The sequence below is a fragment of the Eptatretus burgeri genome, chromosome 6 (assembly GCF_056783735.1).
Source record: "Eptatretus burgeri isolate ZD-2024b chromosome 6, Ebu_testis_v1, whole genome shotgun sequence".
Lineage (NCBI taxonomy): Eukaryota > Metazoa > Chordata > Myxini > Myxiniformes > Myxinidae > Eptatretus > Eptatretus burgeri.
Window position 1 is genome coordinate 88,353,072 of NC_140966.1, and position 12,017 is coordinate 88,365,088.

The window sequence follows — 12,017 nt, forward strand, 5'->3', positions numbered from 1 at the left end:
CATTTGTCCAATTTGGACATTGCTTGGGTGTCTCCAGTAGGTGTTTAATATGACGGATCATTGCTTGCCAAGCCACCCATTCCTTATAAACCGTTTCATTGGAATGCTTCCTTGAGTGCTTGGCCCACTTGGCTAGCGCTGTACAGTATTCGCACTGTCAATGAATACCTTATTCCAGTATCAGTCCCCCTATGTGGAGTTCTACCATCCTCCATGATATCGATCGACTTGAACAAGGTTTCTGGGCCACTCGCCTGCATTGGCCACATGTTGTTCTGCAGTGCAACAGGACGTGGTGGCTGGCTCGCTGAAAATGTGAAATTTTATTTTACACCACGCTTCCCCCTTTTGTGCGATCTTCCATTATATGACTCGTCACTTCGGCATAGATAAACACAAATAAAAATTAAACGTTTTGTTTTTAAAAAATTCTTAAACCATTTCGTGGAGTGATTGGTGAAGCCACTTGGCACGTGTTCTTGAAGCTTCAATCCAATACAGCGGTTTGAAACCAGAAGTAGGAAGGAAAAATAAATTATATCATCACAATGAGTAAAAAAAAAAAAAAAGATTCAGTTGTTGAGAAGTAATAAATCTCCACATCAAGGCGGGAAAGCCGAGAGGTACGCACGCTCGCTCTCAGCTGTGTAGCCTTGGTTCGAATCCCGACCCAGCTATTAACTGTCATCCCAGTGTTTCACAGACAGGGTGATTCATCAATGTGTGTGACGTTGAACTGGATATCACATCTGCCGGAATCCCCCCCTCTCCCCTCTTCCTCACTCCTCTACCCCACCCCTATATCTCTCACACCCCTCTCCGTCTCCCCCCCCCCCCCATTCCTCTCTGTCTCCGAACATATCTGGATGGTGGTTATGCCCGGATTGTAGTTATTTCCGAATGTATCCACACGGTGGTAATGATTATTGTGTGGCCTTTGGCAATTCAAGGGTGGGCTGTTACGATGTTTGTTTCTTCCCCTCCACGGCCCCTCTGGTGATGTAAGAAAAAGAGATAGCGGGACGTTCGGACCGACCGAGTCAATTCGCACCCTCGTCTCTTGAAAATCTGTGGTGTTTCTCCATGAGATTAGCAAAACATACTGGTGATAATGGTTAATCATTTTTTTGGATAAAGAGGGTGCAAACCCCGATTTTTGGAACGCGCGTGTCTGGTTAATTAACAACCATTTTCTGTAAAGTTTGAAACTAGCTTTAACAGCGGTAAATGTTGTTTGTTTAAAGCAGGTTAAATGTTTCGTTTAACAGCAATTAATAACTTTACTTCGAAATTGTCTTTTAACCCTCAACAATGAATGTACTATGTTTAAATCTACGTTCTAAACTCGCCTTCCTCTCCCAGTTATGAAATCGGAAACCTTGTTATTTATTTATTTATTTTGGAGCATGGGCCCCTTAATGGTCCGGGCCCCTTAATGGTCCGGGCCCTCGGTCAGTGCTTGAATGGCCGAATGCTCACTCCGCCCCTGAGTCAGAGAAGTCCTTTGCAGAAATTCCATGGTTGGTGAGAGAGGTACCAACATCCAGCCAATTAGCATGATGACATTTCCTCTTGTGGAAAAGCAACATTATTCTCCACAAAGTACAAAATAAGTAGGCTTTTTTCCATCAGTGTGTTCAAGTCATTTCAGAGCCAAGCTTTTTACAAACTGTAAAGTTCAGCTGCCATGGAAGATCCTTGCTATTGAATCAAAGTACTTGCTATGAAAGAGGGATCTCTAGAAAAAGAAATACAGACTTCATAGAACACTTTACCCCACACAGTCTTGAGGGAAAAGGACATGGGACTTTATTGGAAACAGTTTATTGGAATAATAATAAGAAGAAGAAGAAGAAGAAGAAGAAGAAGAATCCTGAAATTCTCAGACCATGAGAGCATGAGTGACTGATTTGATTGGTCGAGACAGCGTTCAAGTTTGCCAAAAACTGAAGGTTTTTGTACGACGTGCAAACAAGGCGATTTGTGTTCGACGGTGTTCAAATTTCTAATGCAATTGAAACTCGAAAGCTTCTGAAAATGCAAAGCCCGTACACTTTGTATTTGGACTTCTTCCGCATGCCGAACGGCACCTTTGATCAAATCCTTAATTTGTCTTCTCCATATGTTCTCATAATAAAGTTTTGTTGAAAATTTGGTGACAAAATTTCAAATGACAATTAAAATTTCATTTCAATTGGATGAAAATCCATCCACTGGGGACCACACTCTGCACAGAGCATCAGTGCTGCTGAAGGAATGCCCTGGGTTATTGTGCACAATCTAGGACAGGTCACCACTCCAACACAGGATACTCCAATGGCTCAGCAAGCTGATACTCATTTTGTCAGCTTCAGAAGGATGGCATGACAGGCTGAGTCAACCCCACCTGGTATTAATTCAACAGCCCAAGCAGGATTTGAACTCAGCATGCTAGGATCCCAAGCTCACCACCTTTACCATTAAGCCAACACCAGGCAACAAATTATTAATTTGTATTCTCCATATTCTCACAATAAAGCTTTGTTGTAAATTTGATGACAAAAGCTCGAATGTTAAAAAAAAAAACAATAGTTACGGCCCAGACACACACACACACACGCGCACACACACATGCACGCACACACACACACACACACACACACACACACACACACACACGCACGCACACACACACACACACACGATTGCAAAAACTCCCATCTCCCGCTGCATAAGGGGTGGGCGGATGTAATGCAAGTTTTAAAGGGTTCGAAAAAGAAAAACATTGAATAATGGAAGTTTACCCTCTTTTACACCACCATATTTAACTCGTTGAATTTATCCTTCGTGCCTGTTGTTTGTGTCCTTTATGAAGTCCCTAAAAGCAGTAAGTTTCCTGTTTGGAATGATTTTCAATTTTTTTTCCCTGCCAGACTGACGGACAGACTGAAGCAATTGCTTTAGCACGAGTGTGCACGTGCGTTTGGGATGACACTCCTTCCAATTTGCCAAATTCAGAGCCAAAGTACTGCTAAACTGCAGGTTTGTGTTCTGATTCATTTTCCAATTTATTTGCGACAGTGTTCAAAATTTAAAATACAATCGAAATTAAGTAGCTCCTTGATCATACTGTACACTGACCGACAGAAAGAGAGCTTAACCCCGCTTTGCGCTTCACGCACGGGGTAATAAGCCTTAGTAAAACGACGATGGGTTTTTTTTTTTAATATTGATCTTCGTCCTTTCATTTGCATTGTTAAAAAAAGTTGACATTACCATTCTCAGGGAGGTCAAATAAGGAAGTATTCAAAGAGTGGAAGCATCTATTTGTGTGTGATGCTTGTGTGCTTTGACCCAGACCTCAGCGTGGAAGTTCTGGAATTGTACCTGGCAAGAGAAACCACTGGTAAAGTTAAAAAACAAAGCAGCTTCTTCAGCTTTAGCCCTGAATGATGACATGGAAACAGCATGCATGGAAGTTAGTCAGGTTACTGGCTTTGCGCCTCTTGGCTTGGTAGAAGATTCGTTGGATTTGCCGGCGGATTTCAGGGAAAATTGTCCTGTGCTGTGAAGGCAAATTCTACACTTTTGTTAACCAGTGATAAAACAACATGGTGTCATTTTGAATTCAAAGTCCTGTAAAAAGAACATGCCACCTTGCCGTTTGCGAGCTGAGAACTGCGCTGGCAAACAGCGACGACTGTGGGTCACAGCCAACCTTCCCCAGCTCTGCTTGGACACCTGTTAGTCATCGTTGTGCTTCTGCCTTTCCATGCATACTTCATTAAATCCCTCTGGGAAGAAGAGAGCTGCATTGCAGTGGCTGATGTGGAACAGACGTCACTCCTGTATTTTCCTTTCTTTCCCACTTTCTATTCGTTCTTGTCTTTTATTCTTGTTCAAATTTCCTTTACTACCAAATAAATACTGATTATTTATTTGCTTGTGTTTTACATGATTATGATTCCCTTTTTATTGATGTAATGACAGTAGCTTTAACAGGTCGATTAATTATGCATGCCATGAGAAATTAATTTTTCTGATAAATGTTCATTTTCAAACTTTTTATGTGGTTCGATCATCAAGATGTGGAGTAAGAAGGAAAGTGCAAAGATTTTGAGTTAGGAGGGTGTATGGACACCTGTTAAACAGGATGGGAGGGTAACTTTGGGTTTGAATGAGGTCATCCCATGACTTTACTGCATGGTGTCATTGAGTCGAAATATCTGGCTTTTCAGATTTGGGATGATGAACTTGGTTATTGGGAATGGTGAGAAAACTTTTATAGACATCATTAGTGTGGATCGGTGTGCTTCGCATGCCTCACCGCACATCGCTGTGGAGGCATAGGCGTCTTCGATCATGCCTGCTTTCTCCGGGAGTGAGGGAAGGGGAGAATGGTGGGTGTGAGTTTGTGGGGGTGGATGGTGCTGGGGTGGGGGGGGAATGGTGGGGAAGTCGGCCAATTCTATTTTGTGCTCTGACTGAATATATACTGTAAATCAGAAGTCAGAACCCAATAATGTATAAAGAAAAAGGAACTGAGTACAAATTTATATTTATTTTAAATTATCAGTTAGAGCTGGAAGGCAAGGTCAGTACAACATCAACCCTTGGCCAGGACTTCTTTTGTGTGGTGTATTTTGTGTGGCGTTTGTGTCCTCGTGTGTTCGGTAATTAATGAGACATAATTAGAACTGCTCCTTTATAACTGCTGGCAGTGATGACCGGGTACCAAGACGTCCCACTTCTGAGGCAACTCCGATTGATCACGTCGATTGATTAAGCAGTTCCAGAGAAAATATTATTTAATATTTTACTTCAACCCAATATCGCTGCCAAACCATGTGACATATCAATTATTCCTGAACAAACTTGTACACCTTTGGCTTGCGGAACATTTGTGTGAAGTTTCCCCACGATTTGTCCAGCCGTTCTGGAGAATATTTTTTATGGGTTTTAGGTTAAATCCAATATGGCTGCCAAACCATGTGACCTATGACATCATATGTCTGAACTTTTTGTTAACCTCCGCCATCGAAGATGGAAGGAGGTTACTGTTTTCACCCCTGTTTGTTTGTTTGTTTGTTTGTTTGTGAACAGTATTACGGAAAAACTCCTGGACGGATTTCGACGAAACTTGGTGGGGGGATTAGGTATGGTCCAAGGATCATGCCATTAGATTTTGGACTTGGTCCAAAGTCCAATGTGGCCGCTATGGCGGCCATTTTGAAAAGATATTTGAATTTTTGTTTTTGCATTTCTACATGTTTTAAGTGATTTCCAACCAAAAAAAAAAGAAATTTGTTAGAGAAAAAAAAAACAATTTTGCAACTTTTTTTCAAAAAAATTTCGATTTTATTTGAAAAATATTTGAATTTTTTTTTTTGCATTTCTACATGTTTTAAGTGATTTCCAACCCCCCCAAAAATGTTAGAGAAAAAAACCCAGAAATTTTGCAACTTTTTTTTCAAAAAATTTTCGATTTTATTTTTTTGGCATTTCTACATGCGCGTCGATCTAGTTTAGTTTATTCAATCGTGGTTCATAAGAGTCTGATCCATTTTGACCTACAATGAAGAGGATATCAGGTTCACTTAAGTGACCCGGCAGTATTGGCGGCAGAGGTTTTGCACTCTACCGAGTGCTCCCCCTCTAGTTACTCATGGAAAGGCGGTCATACGTGTAAAGCTTCACCTTTATCTGTTCAGCCACTTCAGAGATGATTTTTGAACACTGAAAAAAACAAGGCTGCCGAATCTCGTGACTGATGACGTCATTAAGTTTTTTTCTGTGGACCATTTTTTCCCAAGATTACCCTCAAAAATTTTCATACTGATCAGATATAATGTGATGCATATGCAATTTTGTCGTCATAACGAAGGCACCTATGACATAATAAAAATAACACTTATTCTACATGAGTATTTGCCATGTGCCAAGTTTCAATTTTTTTCCTTGTTGCGGTTTCAGAGATACAGAAGTCAAAATTTTTCCCGTTTTTCCAACATGGCTGCCACACCAGGTGACATATTATGTCATAATTATGATTAGAACATTCTACATGAGTAGTCACACCAATGGTGAAAAACTCGTCTCAATCCGACAAGCGGTTGCGGAGAAAAACACTAAAGTTCTGTGCTGATAAACAAACAAACAGACAAACAAACAAACAAACAAATGTACTCAAACGCAATACCCTCCTCTTTAGCGAGGGTAAAAATAGGACCACTGGACCTGTAGCTTATCTATGCCCTGTCCTAATGTTGCAACCCAAATTTGGTAGCATTCTGACTGGTGAGTCTGGAGAATATGATTTTTGAAGGAATTTACGCGATTTTCACAAAAATTGATGAAGTCGGCCATTTTGACACACTTCTGGTACCGTGATCAGAATGACCTCCTCAATTTAACATCCCTTCCCAGGCCTAATGTTGCAACCCAAATTTGGTAGCATTCTGACTGGTGAGTCTGGAGAATATGATTTTTGAAGGAATTTACGCGATTTTCACAAAAATTGATGAAGTCGGCCATTTTGACACACTTCTGGTACCGTGATCAGAATGACCTCCACAATTTAACATCCCTAACAGGCCTAATGTAGTAATTTAAATTTGGTAGCATTCTGGCTGGTGGGTCTGGAGAATAAGATTTTTTGAAGGAATTTACGTGATTTTCACAAAAATTGATGAAGTCGGCCATTTTGACACACTTCTGGTACCGTGATCAGAATGCCCTCAACAATTTATCATCCCTTCCCAGGCTGAATGTTGTGACCCAAATTTGGTAGCATTCTGACTGGTGGGTCTGGAGAATAAGATTTTTGAAGGAATTTACACGATTTTCACAAAAATTGATGAAGTCAGCCATTTTGATACACTTCTGGTGCCGTGATCAGAATGACCTCCACAATTTAATATCCCTACAGTGGCCTCATGTTGTAACCCAAATGTGGTAGCATTCTGACTGGTGGATCAGAAGAAGATTTTAGAAGGAATTTGTGGGACCGCCATTTTGACACACTTCTGGTGCCGTGATCAGAATGACCTCCACAATTTAACATCCCGACAGTGGCCTCATGTTGTAACCCAAATGTGGTAGCATTCTGACTGGTGGATCAGAAGAATATTTTGGAAGGAATTTGTGGGACTGCCATTTTGACACACTTCTGGTCATGTGATTGGCATGGCCTCTGCAATTTAACATCAGGACCCTATCTTTATGTTGGAACCCAAATTTGGTAGCATTCTGACTGGTGGGTCTGAATAAGAAGATTTTTGAAATAAGTGATACGATTTTCCCCAAAATTGACGAAGTTGGCCATCTTGACACATTTCAGATCACATGATAAGAACGACTTCGGAAAATGAACATCCCAACCCTGGCCCAATGTTGTAACCAAAATTTGGTAGCATTCTGACTGGTGGGTCTCGAGAAGATTTTTGAAGAAATTTACTAAGTCGGCCATTTTTACCTACTTAAAGTCATGTGACCCGAATGAGCTTTGCAATTCCCGTTATGAGTCACGAGAAGAACGTTGCTGCCAAATTTCAGCCGGATAAGCCTGATGGTTTGGCTGGAGAAGTCAAAAAAGGAGACGGATGGATAAAAAGATGGATGGATGGTGCACGAAGAGAATACCTCATCTGGAATGTAAATTTCAGATAAGCTAAAAACTGGATGGGAAATTTAAACTCCTCGCCTTACAGAGCAGACATGCCCCAATACACTGCTTCTCTTGGACTTTGGGCCGGGTTTTTACGTCATTTATTCTCTTTTGCTCATATCTCGATCTCGATTAATGAAATCAAAGTAACAAAACAATTAGGGATGATGAACATAGGTAAGTCACGAATATGATTCTTAGGTTAGCTTTATACATAGACTAGTGGGGTATGCTTACACGTTGTAAGCATTAAGGAATCATGCTCAATTGTCTTGGGTTGCTCACCTGCATTTTTATTTTTTTCATTTACTGATGCTTTCCAACGGTTCTGTGATTTTTCCCAGTGTATTGGCTTTGATGTCCGTCGGCATGTGAAATTACTGTGCTTCCCCCATTGTCTCTGGTTGCTCACCTGCATTTATTTTTTTCATTTACGGACATTTTCCAACAGTTCTGTGAGATTCCCGGTGTATTGGCTTCGATGTCCATCGGCACACAAAATATCAGCTTTCTGTCACCCAGAACGTACCAAACATTAATGTCAGTAAGTCAGTGGTTAGAATCCAAATCCATCGGGACCATGCTCTGTACAGAACATTGGTGCTACCAAAGCAGTCCTAGGCTATTGGGCACAATCCTGGACAGGTCACCACTCCAACACAGGAGACTCAAATGGCTCAATCATCCCAAAAAGCTGGTACTCATTTTGCTGACCTCAGAAGGATGACAGGCTGACTCAACCCCACCTGGTACTAATTCAATGGCAGAACAGGATTTGAACTCAGGACCATAGGATCCCAAGCCCACCTCCCTACCCATTAAGCCAACACCAGGCATGTGGTTAGAATGAGCTGTATATATTAGACTCGCTACACTTGCCTCTCCACACGTCGTTGCAGAGATTAATATCACCAATTTGCTGTGTTGGCATGATTTACACCAATCATAATAGAAACATTTATTTTGCACAAATTTCTTTGAAATATTGCTGATATATTTATTTGAAATTTATCTGGAATATAAAAAGGTCCAAGTAGGCTCAGTGGTCAAGGGTCGAAGCTGTCTAATCTGTCTGAAAGGTGTAAGGGGTCTCAATGGTGTTAACGTCTAAGGGGTCAAAAGGGTCTAAGAGGCCTTTTGGGTCCTTGGGGTCTTTTTGGTCCTCCGGTCTTTTGGTTTTTCAGAGTCTTTTGGATCCTTCGTGACTTTTGAGTATTCAGGATCTTTTGGGTCCTCGGTGACTTTTGAATCTTCAGGGTCTTTTGGGTCCTCAGGGACTTTTGGGTCTTTTGGGTCCTCAGTGACATTTGGGACTTCAGGGTCTTTTGGGTCCTTGGTGACTTTTGGGTCTTGAGGGTCTTTTAGATCTTCATGGTCTTTGGGGACTTTTGAGGCTTCAAGTCTTTTGGGTCCTCAGTGACCTTTGGGTCTTTTGGTTATTTTGGGTTCTCGGTGACTTTTGGGTCTTCAGGGTTTTTGGGGTATTTTTGGGTCTTCATGGTATTTTGGGTCCTTGGTGACTTGTGGGTCTTCAGGGTCTTTTGGGTCTTCAGAGTCTTTGGAGTCTTTTAAGGTGTTCGGGGTATTTTAGGTCCTCAGTAACTTTTGGGTCCTTGGAGACTTTGGGGTCTTCAGGGTATTTTGAGTCCTTGGTGACTTTTGGGTCTTTTGGTTATTTTGGGTCCTCAGTGACTTTTGGGTCTTCAGGGTTTTTGGGGTATTTTGGGTCTTCATGGTATTTTGGGTCCTTGGTGACTTTTGGATCTTCAGGGTCCTTTGGGTATTCAGAGTCTTTGGGGTCTTTTAAGGTGTTTGGGGTATTTTAGGTCCTCAGTGGCTTTTGGGTCCTTGGGGTCTTTTTGGTCCTCCGGTATTTTGGTTTTCCGGAGTCTTTTGGATCCTTCGTGACTTTTGAGTATTCGGGATCTTTTGGGTCCTCAATGACTTTTGAATCTTCAGGGTCTTTTGGATCCTCAGGGACTTTTGGGTCTTCAGGGTCTTTTGGGTCCTCAGTGACATTTGGGTCTTCAGGGTATTTTGGGTCCTTGGTGACTTTTGGTTATTTTGGGTCCTCAGTGACTTTTGGGTCTTTTGGGTCTTCAGGGTTTTTGGGTCCTTGGTGACTTTTGGGTCTTCAGGGTGTTTGGGGTATTTTAGGTCCTCAGTGACTTTTGGGTCTTTTGGGTCCTCTGTGACTTTTGGGTCTTCAGGGTGTTTTGGGTCCTTGGGGTCTTTTGGATCTTCTTTTTGGTCTTTTGAATCCTCGGTGACTTTTCGGTGTTTGGGGTCTTTTGGATCCTCGGGGGCTTTTTGGGTCATCTGGGTCATCAGGATCTTTTGTGTCCTTGGGGTCTTTTGAGTTCTCAGGGTCTTTGGGAACTTTTGGGTCCTCTGGGTCTTCAGGATCTTTTGGGTCCCTGGGGACTTATGGGTCATCAGGGTCTTTTGCATATTTTAAGTCCTTGGGAACTTTTGGTTCTTATGGGTCCACAGGGTATTTTGGGTCTTTAGGGACTTTTGGGTATTCAGGGACTTTTGGGTCCCCATGGTCCTTGGGAAGTTGAAGATGCTCATCAGCGATGGGATAATTATAGATTGCTTGGGCATTCCTTGTAGGAGAGAGGGTCAAATAAGTCAGACTTCAGTCTCAAATGAACAAGGGAGAGTCTGGAAGTTTCTTTACAGATGATTAATTATGGGTCTAAGCACGGATTGACTGAGGTCCTCATTTCGAAGAGGAATTGAAGACGAACTCCCTCATATACACCATTAAACGTTAATGTGTGCAAAGATGCGTTTGGTGTGCATCAGGTCTTGTCGCTCACCTGCATTTATTTATCTTGTCCTTGTTGAAGGAAAAGCTTGGGATCATTTTTCTGCAGGAGACCCATACAATCCAGAGGTTGCTTGCCATTGGGAAACCCAATGGGTGGGGTCAGTTTTTTCAATCACCTGACACATGCTGTGGGGTGGCAATCTTTTTTTGACCTCCATCATCTCTGTCATCTGCGATGGACGGAAGTTATGTTATGTTATGTTTTCACCTCTGTCTGCTTGTCTGTTTGTTTGTGTGCAGGATATCTCAAAAAGTTGTGGACAGATTCGGACAAAACTTGGAGGACACGGTGGGTGTCTGACAAGGACAAATCGATTCAATTTTGGTGAAGATCAGAATCCGGATCCAGGTGCTCGAATTGTTCAATTTTTTGAATGATTCTTCACCATTATGCCTGCTTTGCCATTGAATTAATACCAGGTGGGGCTGACTCAGCCTCTCATGCTTCCAAGGTTGGCAAAATGAGTACAAGCTTACTGGGATCATTGAGCCATTCGAATATCCTGTGTCAGAGTGGCGACCCATCCAGGATTGTGTCTAATAGCCCAAGAGACTGCTTTGGCAGCACCAACACTCTGTACAGAGTATGGTCCCAGTGGATGGAATCTGTTGTCTCTCTCTCTCTCTCTCTCTCTCTCTCTCTCTCTCTCTCTCTCTCTCTCTCTCTCTCTCTCTCTCTCTCTCTCTCTCTCTCTCTCTCTCTCTATCTCTCTATCTCTCTATCTCTCTATCTCTCTCTCTCTCTCTCTCTCTCTCTCTCTCTCTCTCTCTCTCTCTCTCTCTATCTCTCTATCTCTCTATCTCTCTATCTCTCTATCTCTCTATCTCTCTATCTCTCTATCTCTCTCTCTCTTGGCACACACGTGCAAACGCAAGGGGCTGTTGCTCAGTCTCTAGCGGTACGTGTGGAGCCTGTTTGCTTTCTCTCTTCTTATCATATTCTTCTCCTTTCTCTAATGTTTTTTTTGGGGGGTATCCATGTGTATGAACTGTTGTCAATGCTTTATCGATGACTTGAAAATTGAATTGGTTTCCTCTTTTTTTTCCACTCTTGTATATTATCATTTTGCTTTGTTGTATTGAATTTTTACCCTTGATACTTTTTTGTAATAAAGGACATCAAAAGTCTCTCTCTCTCTCTCTCTGTCTGTCTGTCTGTCTGTCTCTCTCTGTCTGTCTGTCTGTCTGTCTGTCTGTCTCTCTCTCTCTCTCTCTCTCTCTCTCTCTCTCTCTCTCTCTCGCTCTCTGTCTGTCTTTCTCTCTCTCTCTCTCTCTCTCTCTCTCTCTCTCTCTCTCTCTCTCTCTCTCTCTCTCTCTCTCTCTCTCTCTCTCTGTCTGTCTGTCTGTCTCTCTGTCTCTCTCTCTCTCTCTCTCTCTCTCTCTCTCTCTCTCTCTCTCTGTCTGTCTGTCTGTCTCTCTCTCTCTCTCTCTCTCTCTCTCTCTCTGTCTGTCTGTCTCTCTCTCTAAAAATTTTTTTCATTATATCTCAAAAACGTTGGGGATGAGTGATGACAAAACAAGGTGGATGAGTTGGTT

General features: G+C 42.1%; 1 protein-coding gene across 2 annotated transcripts in view; it reads right to left on the minus strand.

The window, feature by feature from the left end:
• The window catches only part of LOC147025278 (uncharacterized), a 72,475-nt gene that overhangs the window by 56,552 nt on the left and 3,906 nt on the right, over window positions 1–12,017 (minus strand). The window lies entirely within an intron of this gene.